At 40.7% G+C, this 19,775-nt stretch overlaps 1 pseudogene; it reads right to left on the reverse strand.

Moving 5' to 3' along the window:
* Positions 1-14,781: 14,781 nt before the first annotated feature.
* LOC119508981 lies at positions 14,782-18,123 on the reverse strand (annotated as a pseudogene).
* Positions 18,124-19,775: the final 1,652 nt, after the last annotated feature.

The raw sequence follows: 19,775 nt of genomic DNA on the forward strand, positions 1-19,775 counted from the left end.
TTGAAAAAGAAGGGGAGGGGTCCACAAAGGACCCAGGGGTCAGCAAAGCTACCTGGAGACACTTCCTTGGGGGTCATTTTCCACCAAAAACTGAGGAAAGTTTTTTTCCTAATGATTAAGCATTTTCACATAAAATCAGTATTTTAAATAAACACAGATATTTTATAGAGACGGGGAGTTTTGCATGAATTTAAAAGTAAAACATGAGACTTCAAGGAAACCTCAAGTTTTGGGCTATGTTCTTAGACCTTGATGGAACATTTAGATTTTTGCACCTGCCATTAGGCAGTATTTATAGGTTATGCCCATTTTACAGAGGGTGAGTGATTCATTTTAGATGAGGCAATGAGGCAGGGACTGACTGACCAGCTGTGTGCGGTGGGGTGCTTACGCTCTCTAAGCCTCAGTTTCCTCATCTGGGGAAGCAACCATAGACTGTACTTGTAGAATCCTTGTGAAGATTATTTGCCATACATACTTAAACAGCACAGCACAGTCCCTGGCCCAATACTGTATGTGTTAGCTATTATTATTCTTGTAATTACTATATTAATCTTTTAATTTAAAAAAACAATATCCCTTTAAAAATATGAAGGATGCTTAAAATCACATTTCAGGGCTTGTATTCTATGGATCTATGTTCTCTTTTCTAGGAACAAATCAGATCTTCCCCAACCAATAAAATGGATCAACTTAATTAATTGTAACTTCTAGAGGAGTACACAAGGCATGCTAATGTAAAAATAAACCCCACTGTTACATTTATGGTTATTCAATTTTGACAAGAGTACCAAGACAATTTGATGGGGAAAGTAGTCTTTTCAACAAATGGTTCTGGGACAACTAAATATCCACATGTAAAAGAATAAAGTCAGACCCATACCTCACATCACAACACAAAAATCAACTCAAATGGATCACAGACCTAAATGTATGCACTAAGACTATAAAGCTCTTAGAAGAAAACATAGGAATAATTCTTTGGGAACCTGGGTTAGGCTATGATTTCTTGGGTAGGAGATCAAAAGTCCAAGTGACAAACAATATAATGATAAATTGAGTTACATCAAAATTTAAAACTTTCATGCTGCAAATGATACCATCAAGAAAGTGAAAAGACAACCCACTGAATAAGAGAAAATATTTGTACATCATGTATTTGATTAAGGACTTGTATCAAAAATAAAGAAATCTTACAACTCAATAAAAAGACAACCCAATTTAAAAATGGGCAAAGGAAACAAGTGGACATTTCTCTGAAGAATATATATAAATAGCCAATAAGCACATGAAAAAATGATCAATATCATTAGTCCTTATGGAAATGCAAATCAAAACCACAATGAGATACCACTTCACACCTACTAGGATAGCTAGAATGAAAAAGACATACAATAACAAGGGTGTGGAGAATTGCAACTCTCATACATTGTTAGTGGGAATGTAAAATGGTGCAGTTGCTTTGGAAAAGATTGGCAGTTCCTCAGAAAGTTAAACATATAGTTACAGTGGTGGTTTGAAGCTGTATGTACCCCAGAAAAACATGTTCTTAAATCTAATCCACTATCTGTTCCTATGGGTGTGGACCCATTGTAAGTAGGACTTATTGATGAGATTACTTCAGTTTTAAGGTGTGGCTCCTCTTACTGGAGTCCTTCATAAGAGAATGGAATTCAGGCAAAGAGAGAGAAAGCCACGGAAGCAAGAAGCTGAAATCAACGAAACCCATAAGAGAAGGGAGAGACCAGGAGACACCACCATGTGCCTTGCCTTGTGGCAGAGGAACCAAGCCAGTCTTTGGGAAGAAAGCATTGCCTTCATGGTGCCTTGATTTGGATATTTTCTCAGCCTCAAAACTATAAACTAATAAATTCCCACTGTTTAAGCCAACCCATTTCATTGTGTTTTCCTGGAGCAGCCTAGGAAACTGAAACAGTTACTATAGGATGGAGCAATTTCACTCCTATGTATATACCCGAGAAATGAAAACATACATCCACACAAAAACCTGTACGTGAGTGTTCATAGCAGCATTATTCATAACAGTCAAAAAATGGAAACAACCCAAATGTCCATCAGCTGATGAATGGATAAGCAAAACGTGATATATCCGTACAACGAGATATTATTCAGCAATAAAAAGGAATAAAGTACTGACACATGCTACAAAATGGATGAATCTTAAAAAACATTTTGCTATTTGAATGAAGTCAGTCCCCAAAGACCACATATTATATGATTTCATCCATGTGACATGTCCAGAATAAGAAAATCTGAAACAGATTCGTGGTTGTCAGAGTGTGGGGAAGGGGAGAGTGAAGGAATGGGGGTGTGACTGCTGATGGGTACAAGGTTTCTTTTGGGGGTTTTGAAAATGTTCTAAAATTAGATTGTAATGATGGGTGTAAAATTCTGTCAACATTGAACAGCATTAAACAACATAGAATTGAACACTTTAAGTGGATGCACTGAATGGAGACCCTTGGAAATTTGGATGGCAATGTAATACTAGGGCTGAATCTTGGCCAGGTGGCTTTCTACTCTAACTGGAATGTACAATTGGATTTTTAAAAAGTGGTGGCTCCTAGGAATCACGTTCTCTATTCCTTACATAAGATAGTAGTGATGCTTCTTCTCAAACAGCCACCTTTTCCTGTCGGGCAAGTGGTACATTATTAACTCAGAGGTAACCTTCTGAGTGAACACCGCTATTCCTTGCAATGCTTGGAATTTCTTTTCAGATTTTGCCTTCCATCCAAGTATTGATTGAGCAGGACTCCGCTTAGCTTACAAGGTATTAGGCAGTGTCAGGCTGTGATGTTAGAGCTCTGAGGCCACCCAGTCTAAAGGGTTGACTGTCATTACCGAGGGGAAGTACAGAAGGGCAAGCTGGTGGATTAAGGAACGGAAGCACTTGTCTTAAATACCCAGAGGCTTAGCTCAAAATCAGTGCCCCTGGACTCTTTGTCTCAAATGACAAAGTAAGTGTGCCATTGTATGTTACAAGGCTCTGCCCTTTAGACAGACAATCTGTTTCCTTTTATATGATGGGTTATTTCAGGATATACTTTTGATCTCTCTCTCTATGTAAATATAGAACTCATTTGGAAATTAAAAATGCTGCCTGTTAATAATTACGAGTAATCATTTTAAATGGTGGTTTGGTGTATAGCGAAAAGGGCAAATTATTTTGAGTCAGAAAAGAGGGGTCCAAATCTTGAGTCTGTCAGCTAGAAGCGGTGGACCTTGGCCAAGCCATGTGAATCCTTTCTGTGCTTTGGGCCTCTCCTCTATAAATAGGTTAATAATTGCACCATTGGGTAGGATTGATCTGAGGGTTCAATAGGGGTGATGTTTGCCAAAGTGTCATCTTTGTTGTATGTGAACTTGTGTCAAGTTCCCAGTGAGCCTGGAAGCTCCCTGTTTTCGTAGCTCCACGAGGGTGATGTTCTGCCTGTAGATGCTCAGGTCAGGTGTACTGCTTTGTTGATTGAGGGCAGGATTTTTACCTTTGGCTGTTGGGGGGTGAGATGTCAGGGGCAGACTGGTGTGTTGGAGAAACTGCAGTCAGTTTTGAGCTAGAGGGAGAAGTTTAGGGGGGAAGGTGGGGAAGCAGCTGACGCAGGGCCTTACGGCAGGGCTTGAGTTTTACACTTCTCTATAACTAAGTGTATAACTGAACTTACACTAACTGTATAGAACAAGTCATTGATGGATTTTAAACTGGGGAGCAACGGGATCTGATTGAGGTTGTTTTGTTTTTTAAGATGTCATTTTAGTAACATACATATTACATAAAAATTTTCCATTTTAACCATTTTTAAGTGTACAATTCAGTGGCATTAAGTACATTCAAAACATTGTGCTACCATCACCACCATTTGTTACCAAAACTTTTTCATCACCCCAAACAGAAACTACACATCCCCATTCTCCTTTCTGCCCCAGCCTCTGGTAACCTCTAATCTCCTTTCTGTCATGATGAATTTGCTTATTCTAGATATCTCATGTAAGTGGGATCATACAGTATTTGTCCTTTTGGTCTTGTTTATTTTACTTAACATAATGTTTGCAAGGTATTCATGTTGTAAAATGGATCAGAACTTTGTTCCTTTTTATGGGTGAATAACTTTCCATTGTATGTGACTGATGTTTTTTAAACATCATTCTCCCTGCCGCGTGGAGAATGAGCTAGGGTAGGCACAAGAGGGGGCCGGAAGATCCTCTCAGAAGTCCAAATGGCAGATCCTTGTGTAAGTTTATATGCTTCTATCTGGTGTAGCCATACGGCCATACACTTTTCTCGAACCCTGAAACCACTGTTCCTACGCTGAATTCAAACTTTTATAAATCTGAAAACTTGAGGCCATCACATGGAGGCTGGCAGTTTAGTTTTTGTCTATCCAGGTGTGTTGGGCAATTTATGAATATTTGCTTACAGTTTTTGATCTCACTATTTTATAATAAGTGGAAAATGAAATGATACAAGTTCTGAAACTAGAGTTTAGAAATGTGGGCCCATACATTTAATGTAGTTAAGACCTAAATGAACATTATTAATATTGTAAGTGGTGACTCCTATTTTAAGCCAAGCAACTCGATGTTCAACTGAGAAGGAAAAGAAGAAAATTAAAGAACATAGATGGCATGCTGGAAATACATAATGAAAGTCTCCTGTAAAAGTGAGGGACAGATAGGAATTGTATGCTAAATTTTTGCTCTCTCAGAACAAAGTACCTTCTAAAAAGCATAAAAGCCTATTGTATGATCTTTCAAATATTAGGCCTTTTTACACATTTCTCAGGTTGCACTGGTTAGGGTAATTAACACAAACTGCCACAACAGACAAACCCTGAGGTCTTTGCACCACACTTAGGTTTCTTGGCGTGAAGTCTGGTGTGGGTGGGGCATCTCCCACCTTGTAGCTACATCCTTTGGCATAGGTGGCCTGCCAGGCGGCTTTAACTTGGGGTTTGGGATGTGGAGGCTCCCCACTTCCCCTCACAGTCCCTACGCCTTACCTGGGCCCATACACGGCTGAGCATTGGCATGAGATGTTGGTGGGAGCGCTTGAAATATTTGGTGAGCACCAATTGCCTCTCCACAGATATCATATGTGAAAGAGGCCTGTGGGAGACCGCTGAAGTCCAGCTCTGATTTAGGCCCTCTGGTAACAAAACAAAAGAGGGAGCTCATGGCTTGCAGAGATGGGACTAGGGAGAGTTTGTGATGAAAACTGTGGCTACTAATGAAGCATGCATTTATCTGGATCATTCCCCTGCCACAGATACCTGCTCTTCCGACACCTGCAGCAGCAAAAGGCTGCAAGGCAGCATCTGGAGAGTCCAGCTCAGCCTCTCCCATCACCATCTGCCCTTGTCACTGAAGGCGTGAATTCCGATCATTTGCAGAGCTCGATTCTGAAACACAATTCTTGGCTTCAGAGCACGATTGCCTTGGAGGTTAAGCCAGGCCCTGGCAGCCTGCAGGAGGCTCGCTCAGCTGGACGCAGGGGCAGGCAGTTCCACAGACTGCACAGGAGCAGTTAATCTTCCTGTCCACTTCCCTTCTCAGTGTCCCTGAGGGGATGGCAGTTGCTGAAAAGGCCCTTTGGACAGGCCCTAGCCAGCTCTGTAAGGCGGCTGCATTCTGAATCTATTCTCCTTACTCCTGAGGTCACTTGAGGAATTAGTGTCTGGCCCTTTCTCAGTCATGGCTGCCAGGGGGATGGCGGGCCAACATTTTGTGCTGCTCACACTTGCTTCTGTGGCACTTGAGGAATATGTAACCAAGGTATCCTGTTAAGAGCTAAAAGTTTGGAGTCATACAAATGCCAAATGCCAGAAATATTTAACACCTACCAGTATGGATGTGCATACCAACCCCCTCCCCCTCACACCTCATTTCTTAACCTCCTTGCCCTTAGGCAGAGCCACGTGACTCATTCTGGCTAACGTGCTATGAGAGGCCTCAGCAGACAATGGTGGTGTGTCATGCTTCTCTCTTCCTCTACCTTATGGGCCCGGAATCCAAGTTTTCCACCTGCAGGAACCTCCCTGTCAGCCTGGGTCCCCGAGTGACTGTGTGGAGCACATTACTGCCCCACCCCACCCCCAACCTGAGTCAGGCATGTAAGGTAGGTGAAAATGAAATTTTTGGCATGTTAAGACATTGAAATTCCCGAGGTTTGCCCTTATGAAACTTATTTCTGCAATGGTGAAGCTAGGCCTGAAAGTAATTATGCTAAGAGTCACCCCCAGAGAGCCTCTTTTGTTGCTCAGATGTGGCCTCTCTCTAACCCAAATCTGCGTGTTAACTCACTACCCTCCCCACTACGTGAGCCTGGCCCTGGCATCATGAGATTCAGAAAGCCTTCTGGACCAAAAGGGGAAAAAGAAATGGAACAAAATAATGTTTCAGTGGCTGAGAGATTTCAAATAGAGTTAAGAGGTCATTCTGGAAGTTATTCTTATGCAAGCTTTAGCCAGACACTGCAAACTACCACAGTATGCCAAGCCCCAAACAACAGTATTCCTGAAAACCCTATGGAGTACACTGGGCTCTATCTAAGTCTCTATAAAAGTTTTTCTTAGTAAGTTTATTCTTTCAGAAACTTAAGGCCTCCAGATTGATCCCATGCCAGGTAAGCCCTGAAACCCAGAGGTACCATCTCTCCAAACACATCAGCCAGTTTCACTCCTCTACCCTATCCAGTCAATACCCCTTTTCAACATGAAGAAGTTAAAACAGTCATTGCCCAGATATCCCTGAAGATTGAGAGAAAGATCAAACGAGAGGGAGGAAGTGTAGCTGTGAAATTAGTTAAAAAATGACTGACTACTGATTCATTATACAGATACTTCTTTTTTAGTGTCTAGTGTTTTGGAATAGCCAGAAGGAAATACCTGAAGTTGTTGAACTGTAAATACAGTAGCCTTGATCTTTTTTTAAATGCAATTTTATTGAGATGTAATCACATAACATATAATCATTCAAAGTGTACAATCAGTTGTTCACAGTATCATCATATAGTTGTGCTTTCATCTCAACAATCATACTTTGAACATTTTCATTACTCCAAAAAATAAAAATAAAAATAAAAAAGAAAATCCAAAACATCCATTTCTCTCCTCCCCCCATTGTTCATTTACTTTTTAAAATACAGTTCAATTGAGATATAGTCACACCCCCTATAGTCATACACAATATGTAGTCATTCACAGCACCATCATACAGTTGTGCATTCATCCCCAGAATCAATTTTTGAACCTTTTCCTTACTCCAAAATAAAAATGATAGCAAAAAAGAGCACCTAAATCTTTCCATCCCCTCCATCCCACCCTATTTTTCATCTAATTTTTGTCCCAATTTTTCCACTCATCTGTCCCTACATTGGATAAAGGGAGTGCGAGCCACAAGGTTTTCACAGTCACACAGTCTCACTATGCAATCCTCATAGTTATACAATCGTCTTCATGAATCAAGGTCATTGGGTTACAGTTTGACAGCTTCAGGTATTTCCCTCAAGCCATTCCAGCACACTAAAGACTAAAATGTGATATCTATATATCGCATAAGAATACCTGCCAGAGTGACCTCTCGACTCCATTTGAAATCTCTCAGCCATGGGAACCTTATTTTGTTTCATCTCTCTTCCTCCTTTTGGTCAAGATCTCAATTCCACAGTGCTGGGTCCAGGCTCACCTCCAAGAGTCATTTCCCACATTGCCAGGGAGTTTCACACCCCTGGGAGTCATGTCCCACATTGGGGGGAGGGTAGTGAGTTCACTTGCCAAGAGGTCTTAGCGAGAGAGGGGGCCACATCTGAGCAACAGAGAGGCTCTCTGTGGGGGACTCCTAGGCACAATTGTAAGTGGCTTAGCCTCTCCCTTGCATCAACCAACCTCACAAAGGAAAGCCCCCAGATTGAGGGCTCAGCCCACTAAATTTAGTAGCCTTGATCTTTGATAATGATTGTTTAACTGTATAGCAAGAAAAAAAAAATCAGTTGCCCATGTTTGTATGGCTCGATTCTTAAAATTGGGTAGAGTGCAATACTAGTGGTCAATAAGAGGAGGGGTAAGGGGTATGGGACATTTGGGGTCTTCTTTTTTCTTTTTATTTCTTTTTCTGGAGTAATGCAAATGTTCTAAAAATGATCATGGCAATGAATACACAAATATGTGATGATACTGTGAACAATCGAATGTATACTTTGTATGGATTGTATGGTGTGTCCCAGCAAAACCTAACCTTCTAGACAAGAACAGGACTTAAAATGACATCCTGGCTCTGTCTCTTGCTATTTTGGGCCTCCGTGCTCTCGTCTGTAGAGCGGCGATAATAATACCTACTGTAGGGACTGTGGGGTATTTCAACTGCCCACCACCCCACTCCATGAGGTTCTTGTGCAGCTGTCAATCTAAGGGAACTCTTTCCCCACCACAGGCCCGCCAACCAGAGGACCACAACATCCTCTTGGACATTCTGACAGGTCAAGGGGTTGGCATTTCACCCCAAAATGGCTCATCACAGTCTATTTACAGGACCAGTTTGGGCATTGTGAGAGAGGGTGTCTTTCCACATTACTGAGGCTGTGAGATGCCAGCTTTCCCATTCAAGCCAACACAGAAGAAAGCAGCACTTGTAGATACTGAGAAACAGATCTGCAAGTTCCAGCTGGCCCACCATTATTTTTCTATTACATGACCAAAAAAGCCTCTCTCTTTCTCCCTCTCTCTCTTTGCTTAAGGTTATTTGAGTTGGGTTTTAGTCACTTGCATTTGAAAGAGCCCTGTCCAATGCCCCTACAAGGGAGAGTTACTGTAACGATTAAATAAAACAGTGCATGAGAATGCCTGCCGTGTTACAAAGGTGCCGAACACGATCGCTGTTATGATTGGAGGATTGGAGGTGTTTGCTAGGGGGTCCCTGTCATGAGCACAGTTATCTTGCTTAATCCTTGTTCTCAGTCTTAAGATTTGATGAACTCATAAACCGAGACTACATCATTTTGGCCCTGACAGAATTTTTTCCACCTGTTTGTACTTTGCTGCCTGTGAGTGGTGCCAAAGAAGCAGCTATTTGGAAACCTTTATTGCATATGCTATATGGACATTGTGCACTGCTGCACCCAGGGTCCCACCTATAAAGATGCATTAAGAAATTTCTCTCAGACTTATGTGGGAGGGAAAATTTGACTTCCTCCAAGGTGGTGCTTCTCCAAATTTTTCACCCTCATCATCAGAGCAGACTGAAGTTCTATTCCTGAGAGTTGCAGGCACAGCCCTAAACACAGTATGTTGTCTGAGCACGACTGTTTTATGTTAAAAATTCACGTGGCTTTTGTATTCTTCTCCACTATACATCCACGTTTATTTTTATGGACATTGTAAATCTTGTATCTGATCGCTTTCATTGTCTCCAAGGTTGACGTGAAATTTATGGCCCCTCTTTAATAATGATGGCCAAAATGTATAGACTACAACCTACATCCTTGTCTTGATCTTCTAATTGCTCTACAGTTTTTCCGATCCTGATTTTAGCTTATTTATAGCTTTTCATTTTATGGTATAAATTTTTGTGAATTGCCTCAACTACTTTGTGGAAATAAATGCGTTATGAATAAGTAAAAGCATTCATATAAACATCAAAAAAGAGAATTGACAAGCTTGAAATTGTACCATATGAGGACACAGGATGTGTTCTTGGTTTCCTACTAATAGCCATCTTATCCCCAACCTCAGCTGAGTTGAACAACACATTGAACAACAACAAAAAAAGGTGTTTAAAATTTTAACAGAAATGGCACAGAAAAAGGCATAGCTGATATTTTTGTTATCCACAGAAAATCAAATTCTTAATTTGTAGAGGATACGTTAATACCAAATTTGGAGGATAGATGTTGGAATCAGCATTTGAAAGAATGATCTTTTTGCTGCTGCTTAAAAAAAAATTTTTTTTTTTAATCAAAGGCAATAAAGACAAAAAAAATTTAACTGAAGTGCCTATTATACTTTCAACTTCACACTTTGGGAGAGAAACTGTGCAATATCTTTACAATGTACATCCAATATCCGGCTCCCTGGTCTTTCAGACCCTTAGGAAGCATTGAGGAACTGAACAAGAGACAAAGAATCCGCAGCAGAAAGCGGTCAAAATCTCATGGCTGTTTACTTACCTGACATCCCCTATGAACCAAGTTCTCCGTAAGGACTGGACCTTGTCTGAGCATTTTCCTGTTGTATTCCTAGGGCCTGGCCTGCTACTTCCCAGGAAACGCATCCAGCAACTTGTGGAATGAATCATGACCATCACCCCTCTTCCTGCAAGAGGAGCATGGCTGGGTATTGAGAGTCAAGTCTCAGTAGCTACATTTCTTCTACTATCATATTTTCTTCACCAATTAAATTCTGTGCTCTACTTAAAAAAAAAAAAGTTCTTATAGTGGGGTCTATCCGTGGGTAGGGTTCAGAAGGTCATTGGACACTCTGAAAACGTATGCAAATATTTTTGTTTTGGGGACATTTTCTTGAAGGGAACATTAATAACTTTCAGCTGAGTTTCAGAAGTACTTTGTGACCTTGAAGAGGCTGAGAACCACTTATTTAAGGGATTAATTGTCCAGCATTGTGCCTTGTATGTAGCATGGAGCAGGTCTTTAATAAATGGGTGTGTATTATAATGGGGGAGATTTTGTGTTTCCCTGTCAGTAGTAGCTGGGACAGGTGGGTGATCTGGTCTAGCAATTTAGTCTCTCTACACTTTAATTTCTTCACCTGTGAAATGGGAATAATAATTAACAGAATGTTGCTGGGATTAAATGAGGTAATCAAAGAAAGCTGGACTCATATTAAGCACTCAGTTAACGCAGCCATTGTGTTTGTTTTAGTAAACTAAATTGCATTTCAGAGACCCACAGACGAGGATTGATTCTCATTGTAACAATTTTTGTTTTTCAAAATGAAATAAAATCTATTACAAATTTTAAAAAGCATTATATTTGCATGCAGCAATCTCATTCAATGATTCTGGAATGCAACCAAAACAAATATAAAGGGGAAAAAAAGGCACGGATTTATCTGTCCTGACCAAGGTCAGAGAGGAAGTTAACCTAACTGAAGCTTTATTTGAAACTTTTTTGGTCTCTTTTTCCCTTCTACCCACGTCTCCTTCACTGTACACACACACACACACACACACACACACACACACACACACACACACACACACACTTTCAGAAATATCATCTCCTTTGAGTTAAGCTGGGAATCTTTTTGATCCTTCTGAAAATATAGTTTTGAATACAGCCTCTCTGTAACTCCCTAATTTGACTTTTGAATAGGGTGTCATCAAAGGAAGAATACACAAAGTGTCAAATTTGATACCACTTGTTCTTTTTTTCAAATTCTATGAATGACTTATTTTTTTTTTTCTTGTTCCTTTGTGTCCAAGAATAATTTTTACAGATTTTGGTTTAATCGATGAGAATCAACACCTGTTCATAATTGGTGACGTTCCCAACTGTGGGCCTATGTGCTTCAGTGATTGCTCAGATTGTGATCCAAGTTGTTGCTTTCTTTGAAAAGTTTCTCTGTAACACTTGTCAGAGAAAAATATGTCAATTTAAAAGTCTTCTTAAGAAGACGTAAGAAGGAATGTGGGGTACTATGTACTAGAAACTTCCAGTTTTTCTAACTTGTGCTTACGTGAAAAGCAAAATTGGAAATAAAGTTGTAGAGAATTTGAATTGACCTCAATTCTTTTTGCCAGAAAGGGCTATGAGGTATCATCTATTTCAAACCGCTAATATTCCACTATTCCAAACCCCTAATATTCCAAAGGAGAAAATTAACATCAATGGGACAGAGCTTTGTCCAAGGTTCCACAATTGTCTTCCTCTCCTCTACAGCTGGGGACACGGCTAGGATCTCATAGACTCAGAGGGCTGAACATAGGGTAGATACTTGCAAAATATTATTAATAGCAGTTGACAAGTTTGTTTTCAGTCTACTTTCTGACCTTAAGGACTATATCTCCTTTGCAGGGGCTCATATTTTATACCACTTACTTCCTGAGGGGCCTCACATTTACCTGGTTGAGATAATATATTGCATCAAGCTAACGATAGGCTTAGAACAGCATTACCCAAAGTGCTTATACTATGGGGCTGTTAGTTGGTATTCTCTTGGGGAAAATATTTGATGCTTGAATCAACTTTGAAAATACTTCATTGAACAAAAATGTACATGATTATTTCCTGCAGGACTTCTCAGAGCCTTTAATATGCTAATATACATCACAAGACTTCAGGAGTTGGATAAAGTACATATATATAGTGCTTTCAGGGTTTATTTGACCATGGAACTTCTTGCCTCTTTCTCCAATCTTGCCATCTGAGAATTAGAGTGGGACTTAAGCTATAGTTGCATTTTAATAAGGGACTCCAGACATATTTTCATTTTAATAAGGGACTCCTTCAAGAAGAAACTATTTGTTAAGCTGCTTACATCTCTGTCTTAGGATGTAAGATATTTAAGGGCTGGGAAAATGTCATTCATCTCTGAGTCACCAACACCTAGCTCAGTGTCATGCACAGTTCCTGACCCATAGAGACAACACAGGGTTTACATATGTTTGTTAAATGAATGAATGAATAAACCAAAAAGACTTCAAGCCTCATAAGGCTTACTTTATGGAGGTAGGATTCAAGATATCAATAGCAAGTGCATTAACTAAGAGACTTTCTGTTACTCTTCATTTTTAAATTACTGATCCTACAGTTCTAGGGCAAGAATTATTAAATCAAGAAATGATAAAATTACTAAGAAATAATATTGTATTATCATAGCCTTTTTTCTTTCTTGCTCAGTAAAGAAAATTCTATGTTTTCTACATTGGTTTTTATGCTTTTCTGATGCAGAACTATAGATATAGAAAAGCAGAGCTGGAGAAACATAAATGGGAAAATTACATGGAAAAGGGCTGAGATGTAGATGAGGAGAACGGAAATGGAAGGAAGAGGGATAGGGGGAAATAAGAACTGGGAAAGGATGAGAAGGTTCTTGTTTGGGAGTTGAGAATGTGAGAATAAGCCGGGAAGAACTCGGCACCAAGTTTAATTCAGTTCACCTAACATTTGTTGAGCAATTATTATGTGTCAAGAGATGTGGATGCAAGTATGAATAAGGTGAGTGTTCTACCCTAGGGCGAGGGGGGCAGGGAGGAGAAGAAAAAAAAGCAAAATGGGTTTGAAGAGAGAGATTGAAATAGGAGGGAAAAGGGAATGGAGAAAGAGCAGAGAGAAGTAGAAGAGAGAAAGGTATCAAGAAAAGCACACAGAAGGAGAGTGATAAATTAAAGGTAGAGGGATAGCAGAAGGAAAAGAAGAAAACGATGAGAGAAAAAGACAAGAAGAAGAGAAGGAGTGGTCAAAAATGATCCAAAAAAGTCAGGGAGGCTCTAGCATTAACGTCTAAAGAGGTTAAGTGATAAAAAGGTGGCCCCATTTTCTGTGTTCTTAACCTTCATGAAGACAGAGTGGGAGAAATTGTGCTTTTAGAGTTCCTAGGTGTGTGGAGAGATTGAGAAAGTTTATACACTGGACTGGTAAGCTAACTTAAAGTTATCACTGGTTTTGCTTATGGAAACCTTTTCTGGGAAAAACTAATTTTCACAGTAACCACGTAATAAAAAAGGTGACGGGTGTCTCTTCTCCTTTTCATGCAATTGACAAGTACCTTTTCCCTTTTGGGAAAGAAGTATTTGCCTTGTGCAAGTTGGGGTGATTCAGCATACTCAGTAAAGTCATGGTGTCTGTAAGTACTCAGTATGATGTCTTCTTGAGAAAAGGAAGGGTGAAAATGGTAGTTTAGAGCAGGTAAAACGGTCTGTTGTTTTTATTTGGTGCATCATATTAATTGGATTTTTTTTTTTTTTAAATTTGGAAAAAAATTTGGCATTTTCTAAATATGTGGATGAGAGCTGGAGGGTATCCAGATGTTTGCTGAGCTAGAGAGATGGCTATGCCAGATCTGTCTGGGAGTGCTGGTTTCTAATCCCAGGTTTCTGGGCAGGTGTGTTTTGAGTGTCAGTATCACTGTTGATAAAAAGCAAACAGCTTCCACTGGGTGCCCCCCCCCCCCAAGAGAGAGAGATAGAAAGAGAAAGAGAGAAAGAGAGAAAGAGAGAGAGGAGAGAGAGAGAGAGAGAGAGAGAGAGAGAGAGAGAGAGAGAGAGAGAGAGAGAGAGAGAGAGAGAGAGAGAGAGAGAGAGAGAGAGAGAGAGAGAGAGAGAGAGAGACACGGAGAGGGGAGGTGCTGGGAAATGCCAGGATCAAGCTATGATAAGCCCTTGAGTCTCTGGGGTGAGAGTAAATTGGCAGCTCAAGATCTGTGGTCCCATCTCTTTCCAGGGTGTTCCCATATCTGGGGACCGAGAGAACGTCTCTCTGCCCAGCTGTACTCAACACTGAAGCGCCCAACAGTAACAGCAAACACACAGGGGGATCTGGTGCTGGGGGAGTTCTGTGTGCTGGGAGATGGAGGGAGGCCACCAATCCATTTCACATACATTATTTCTCCAGGAAACACAGTATAATTGAGGACAATTTTCCACCACGAATTGCATCATTAGCTAACACAGGGAAAGTGAAATGCGGTTAACTTTTGTTTTTCTTCTGCAAAGCTGATGAGCTGAAGAAAATAGAAATGAAAAGTTTAAAGTAATTTTTTTCCAAGAATATATGTTGAAAATCAGAATCAAAACACTTTTACACGGTAATAGAAATCCCATATTTTAATACGTTGCCATGCACATAAAGAGTCAAGTAATGCTGAATATAAAATAGTCAAATATACAAAATGATAAAGCGGATTTCCAAGCCTGATAGAGATCATGCTCATGGATTTGAGGGGGCAAAAATCTGTACATTGTTATCAATTTAAAAAGAATCATGCCCCCTCCCCCGACCCTTTTGAGGAAAATCCAACACATAAGGAAACATTGTAAGAAAATATAAAGTAGACCCAAAGGGAATTGGCAAGTTGATAGCTGCTTAAGATATGGAAACAAGTGGTTCAAAATAGTGGTGTACAATATTTCTTATGTTTAGAGAAGAGAAGTTCCTAAACATCTTATGCCTGGGGACCTAGGGAACTGAAGTGAACATCCAACAAAAAGGCACTCTTGTACCACGTAACTTGATTGTATTCTCCTAAGTCTAGTCCTGGGAGCTCTTCTAGGGTGCATATTGAAAGAACCACAGTTGTGGGCAATGAATAAGGAGAATACTCATTTAATTAACCACTCTTGGGGGACCAACACAATGCAGACTGTTGTTTTAATGACTCACTTAAGGAAGCTATAAAAATGTCTCTCATCTACATGGGGCTTTTGTGTTATGATACTGGCTTGTTCACCACAGTGAATTTACACTGCTGTTTGTAAAAGAGCGAACCAGTTATTTTCATCAGATGTTTTCCTTCATACGCTATAAAGAGTACTGGTATTATATTCAATTCACATTGTGTAATTTTTCTTCTTCTCTTCCCTAGTGCAAATACTAATTAATGTACAAAAGCTCATCAAGGAAGTTTAATATGGCTCTCTCCTCCTGTGACCCTCAGTTTGTCAAGTTCATACACTTTCATTGGTCTTCTCCAACCCCGGAATTGGTAATCAGCCTGCTGTAAGCCATGCCTGAGGTTCTCTGTGGGTTAGCTCATGGTGCTCTATTTCCTTGGGAGGTGGAGAAGGGGTGAAAAATAGATGGCTTAGCTTCAGGCTCTGCAGATCAGCCCCGATAGATTAGAAAAAGCATGTGTGTATGAGAAACACTGTCTGTTACTGTCTCATTCTTTCCTTCTTCTTTCTAAGTCCTAGAACGGAGGCTGAGTAATAGCAGTTTTGAGGAGCAGGCCTAAAGCAACAGAAAGAACTCATTGAACAAAGCCCGTAACCCAGCTCACAACGATAATTGCACACACATTGGCGGAATATGACAGCTTCTCCCCTTTCCTCGCTTTAGCCTCCAAACAACCCTGTCTGCTAAGGAGGGGCACCCAAACCGATGGGCACCCAAACCGATGAGCAAAGGCCCAGAGCGATTAGGCAATTTCTCTTACTCTAGTAGTATTGAATTCAAAATATTTTCTTCCCCTTTATCAGAGCAATGTCAATCTCCACAAAGTCCTAAGAATAACCCAAGTATATAAACCACAATGGATCAATATTTTCTTTTCTCAGGTGCTTTTTACTGCTAATATGTAATTTTGTTACAATATTGATTGTTTCTAAAATTTTGTGCAAAGTGATTTAATTTAGTGCATAATGATATTAAATAGTTGGAGTAACTGGCACTATGGTAGTAGGATTTAGTGATGTAAGGGTTGTGGTGGCAGTAGTTTCAAAACACTTGTGCTGGCTCGACTTTTCAGCAAGCTGGATTCTTCTGCCCTAATCGTGACTGAGATTTGCAGGGCAAAGTCAAGATGCTGGCATTATTCGGCTCTCTGCAATGCAAGCTTCTTTCACCAGCCTAACCACCCTCTCCTCAAACATGGCCTCGTAAGGACAGCATTTTTTTCCGTGGCGGAGGAAAGGTGGAGGCAGAGAAACCACTCAGAGCCCCAGAGAGCCTTTCGCTTGCCCGAGTGTGAGCTCAAGCTGGTGAAGCCCAACACCCACTGATGAGCTGAAGCTCTCCCTTTGGGTGATTTGAGGTGGGAGGTGAATAAGAATGAAAAAGACAAAGGCTCTAGTGTCCATCCAGGAATACTCCTCCTTTCTCTTTGAGGTTTCCACCTGTAAACAGGGGCCTTTTTGTTGTTGTTGTTGTTATAGCACAACTTATATACTTCAAATGGACAAAAATTAGTATCATTTATGGTATCTTAAGATAAAATGCCTTTGAAGGGGAACTTCCTTTCCAGTACTTTGAGGTCTATGAGACATATCTAGAAAATTTACTACTGTGGAAAATGAAGACGCTTAAATTGAATGCGGATGGAGGGAGGGCCTGTGGTTTTTCTTTTTGATTAATTGTTGTAACACTGTCCTTCAGGTGGCTGAGGGAGTTTCATATTTTCTTTAGACATCCCTAGGCGCCGAAGTTCTTGAGGACGACTTTGATGCTATATGAATTTTGCCATTTTGCTAGCACTGATACGGCTCTTGGGTCCACCACTCCTTTAGAACTATTAACTCCATTCATATTAATTTTTGTTACAAATCTTACAAAGGGGAGTGCTTCTGGGTATCTAGGTCCACATTCTATTTGAAGGCTGTATATTTGGTTTTCGTCTTGTCCGAGCCCGTGGTGGCCGCCATCTTGCATCGCTGTTGCTCCAACAGGGGCCTTTTTGATGTGAAAAAGACCTGGGCCACACATTTCAAAATCTTTGCAGCTGGTATGGTGTGAAACATACCCTTGGTCTTCTTGCAAATGTGCTGTATGGGAACTCGAGGTAGGACTTGTCAAAAGCTACCACAGAGTCATCTGGGGGCTCCCAATTCAAACAGACTACATGCAGTTAATTGTGGTACAAAACAAACAAACCAACAAACAAAAAAACTGGAAATATAAAGAATTAGAATTGATGTAGGGAGCATAGAATCAGGGAGAACAGCAGTATGCAGACTCCAGATCCTATTTTTGGAATTATGCTTGAATGGGGAGCCTACCTAGAGTTTAAAAAGTTGACTTTGTGGTATTTTTGCTATTTAAGAGGCCAGGTTAACTTCCTCTGAGGAGATGGGAAAAGCCCACCATCAGTTTGTGGGATGAAACAGGAGCTTCAGGCATTTAATGGCAAGCAAATTTTTCTTTAAGGATATTAAGGTGTCATAAAATCAGCCTCCAATCCTGAGGGAAATAATAATCTAAAATGAGTCTCCTATTTTAGATTTTTTAGGGGGTGGTGGTGATTAAAATACACCCATATAAACAGATCTGTGTGCTCTCCCACATCAACCCAGCCTGAATTTTTACCTCTGGTAGCTGTGGTGGTTTGGAGCTGTATGTACCCCGGGAAAACATGTTCTTAAACTTAATCCAATTCTGTGGGATTTTTGTAAGTAGGACTTTCTGGTGAGGCTACTTCAGTTAAGGTGTGGCCCACCTCATTCAGGATGGGAATTAACCCTATTACTGGAGTCCTTTATAAGCAGAATGAAATTCAGACACACAGAGAGAAAGCCACAGAGGGAGCAGCCAAAAGCTGAACATCAACGGAACCTGGAAGAGAAAGGACAAACCAGGAGACACCTCTGTGTGCCAAGCCAAGGACAAAGGATCGCGGGCAGCCAGCCCCAGAATGCCATAGTCTTTGGAAAGAAAGCATTGCCTTGAAGATGCCTTGATTTGGACTTGTTCCTAACCTCAAAACTATGAGTGAATAAATTCCCATTGTTTAACCCAACCCATTTTATGGTATCTGCTTGAGTAGCCAAGGAAACTAAAACAGTAGCTGGTGTGTGTGCAAATGTGGCAAAACGTGGAGAAAGCAGCCAATTTATTTCCTTTGATCTAAATGAACGGAAGGCAACCAGCAGAGTTTTCATTGTTTTAGGTATTAGTTCTTCAACATTAGGTTAATTTAACAGCCTCACTGTAGTTTCTGTCAGTAGGGCTGTTTTATCTATTTTACCCATTAGACAACTAAGGGCTGGGCTTAAGAGCCTTTCTAAAGCTTCCGGAGATGTTTGAGGTTTGGAAAAACAACAAAAACAAAACAACAAGTCAAGCAACTAAACAAACAAAATCCCCAAACCATAGGCTCCAAAATATGAAAGAATATACAACCAGAAATAGTGCTTAAAAATCTACCACACTTAAAATTATGCCAACCAACCAACTGGAAGTCAATAGAAGTCACATGGGTACATTTAAATTATATTAAATGGATGTTGTTGGTGCCTTTTAATGTTTGATATAATTGGGGGAAGTGGGCTCTGAAGTGCGAATGCCTGGGGCTCCTTAGGAATTGAAAACAGCCCTGTATGGCAAATGAAACTGCAGATTTACAAAGCTGTTTACATCCAATTTCCACTGTTCCGTAGAAGTCATTTTTCAGTCATCTTGCTGTTGGGCAGGTCTAAAACCAATCTCAGGCCTGATAGCGCCTCTCTTTTACATTTGTCACTGGTGAATTTCACCCCCAAGCAATGTACATTTTAGAAACAGAGCTTACCTCCTCGTTGGGAAGTTTCCCCGTGGGACCAAGGTGATGGCCAGAAGGCAACAAGGACGCTACCATCTCTCCCGTAATCTTCCCAAATGAGCAGCTCCGGGGCAGCATCTGTTTTATGCAGGTGTGGCAGAACCTGCCTGCATACTCAAGCAACTTTTCCTTAAGCTTCCCAAAGGTGGTTAGCATTCAAAAAGCTCTCTGCCTCTCCGCTGGAGTAAGTCACCAGAGCAAAATAACAGAAACGCGGCCCTCTTTTACCTTGAGACTGTGCTGTGATGTTGGGAATCACGTGACTTTGTGAAGGAGAATTCATAAGACAGTTCTCTGGCCACAGGATTGGATTAGACCTAAGCAGACTAGGCGACAGGGCCTGTCCATCTTTGAAATAGACTCCCGAGCTCTGCCCTGAGTAGATCTCCTCTTTCAGGATCACAGGGGTTTCGCTTTGATTATCAGCGCTGACCAGTCAGCTCCTGGAGATGAGAATACATGTTCCACTGCAGCCTGGGCAGCGAGCTTTCACCAAGATCAAGCTTAAGAATGAATTATCTGTCAGCGCAGGGGAAGAAAGGTGATGAGTATAAG

The sequence above is a fragment of the Choloepus didactylus genome, chromosome 14 (genome assembly GCF_015220235.1).
Source record: "Choloepus didactylus isolate mChoDid1 chromosome 14, mChoDid1.pri, whole genome shotgun sequence".
NCBI classification, from domain to species: domain Eukaryota; kingdom Metazoa; phylum Chordata; class Mammalia; order Pilosa; family Megalonychidae; genus Choloepus; species Choloepus didactylus.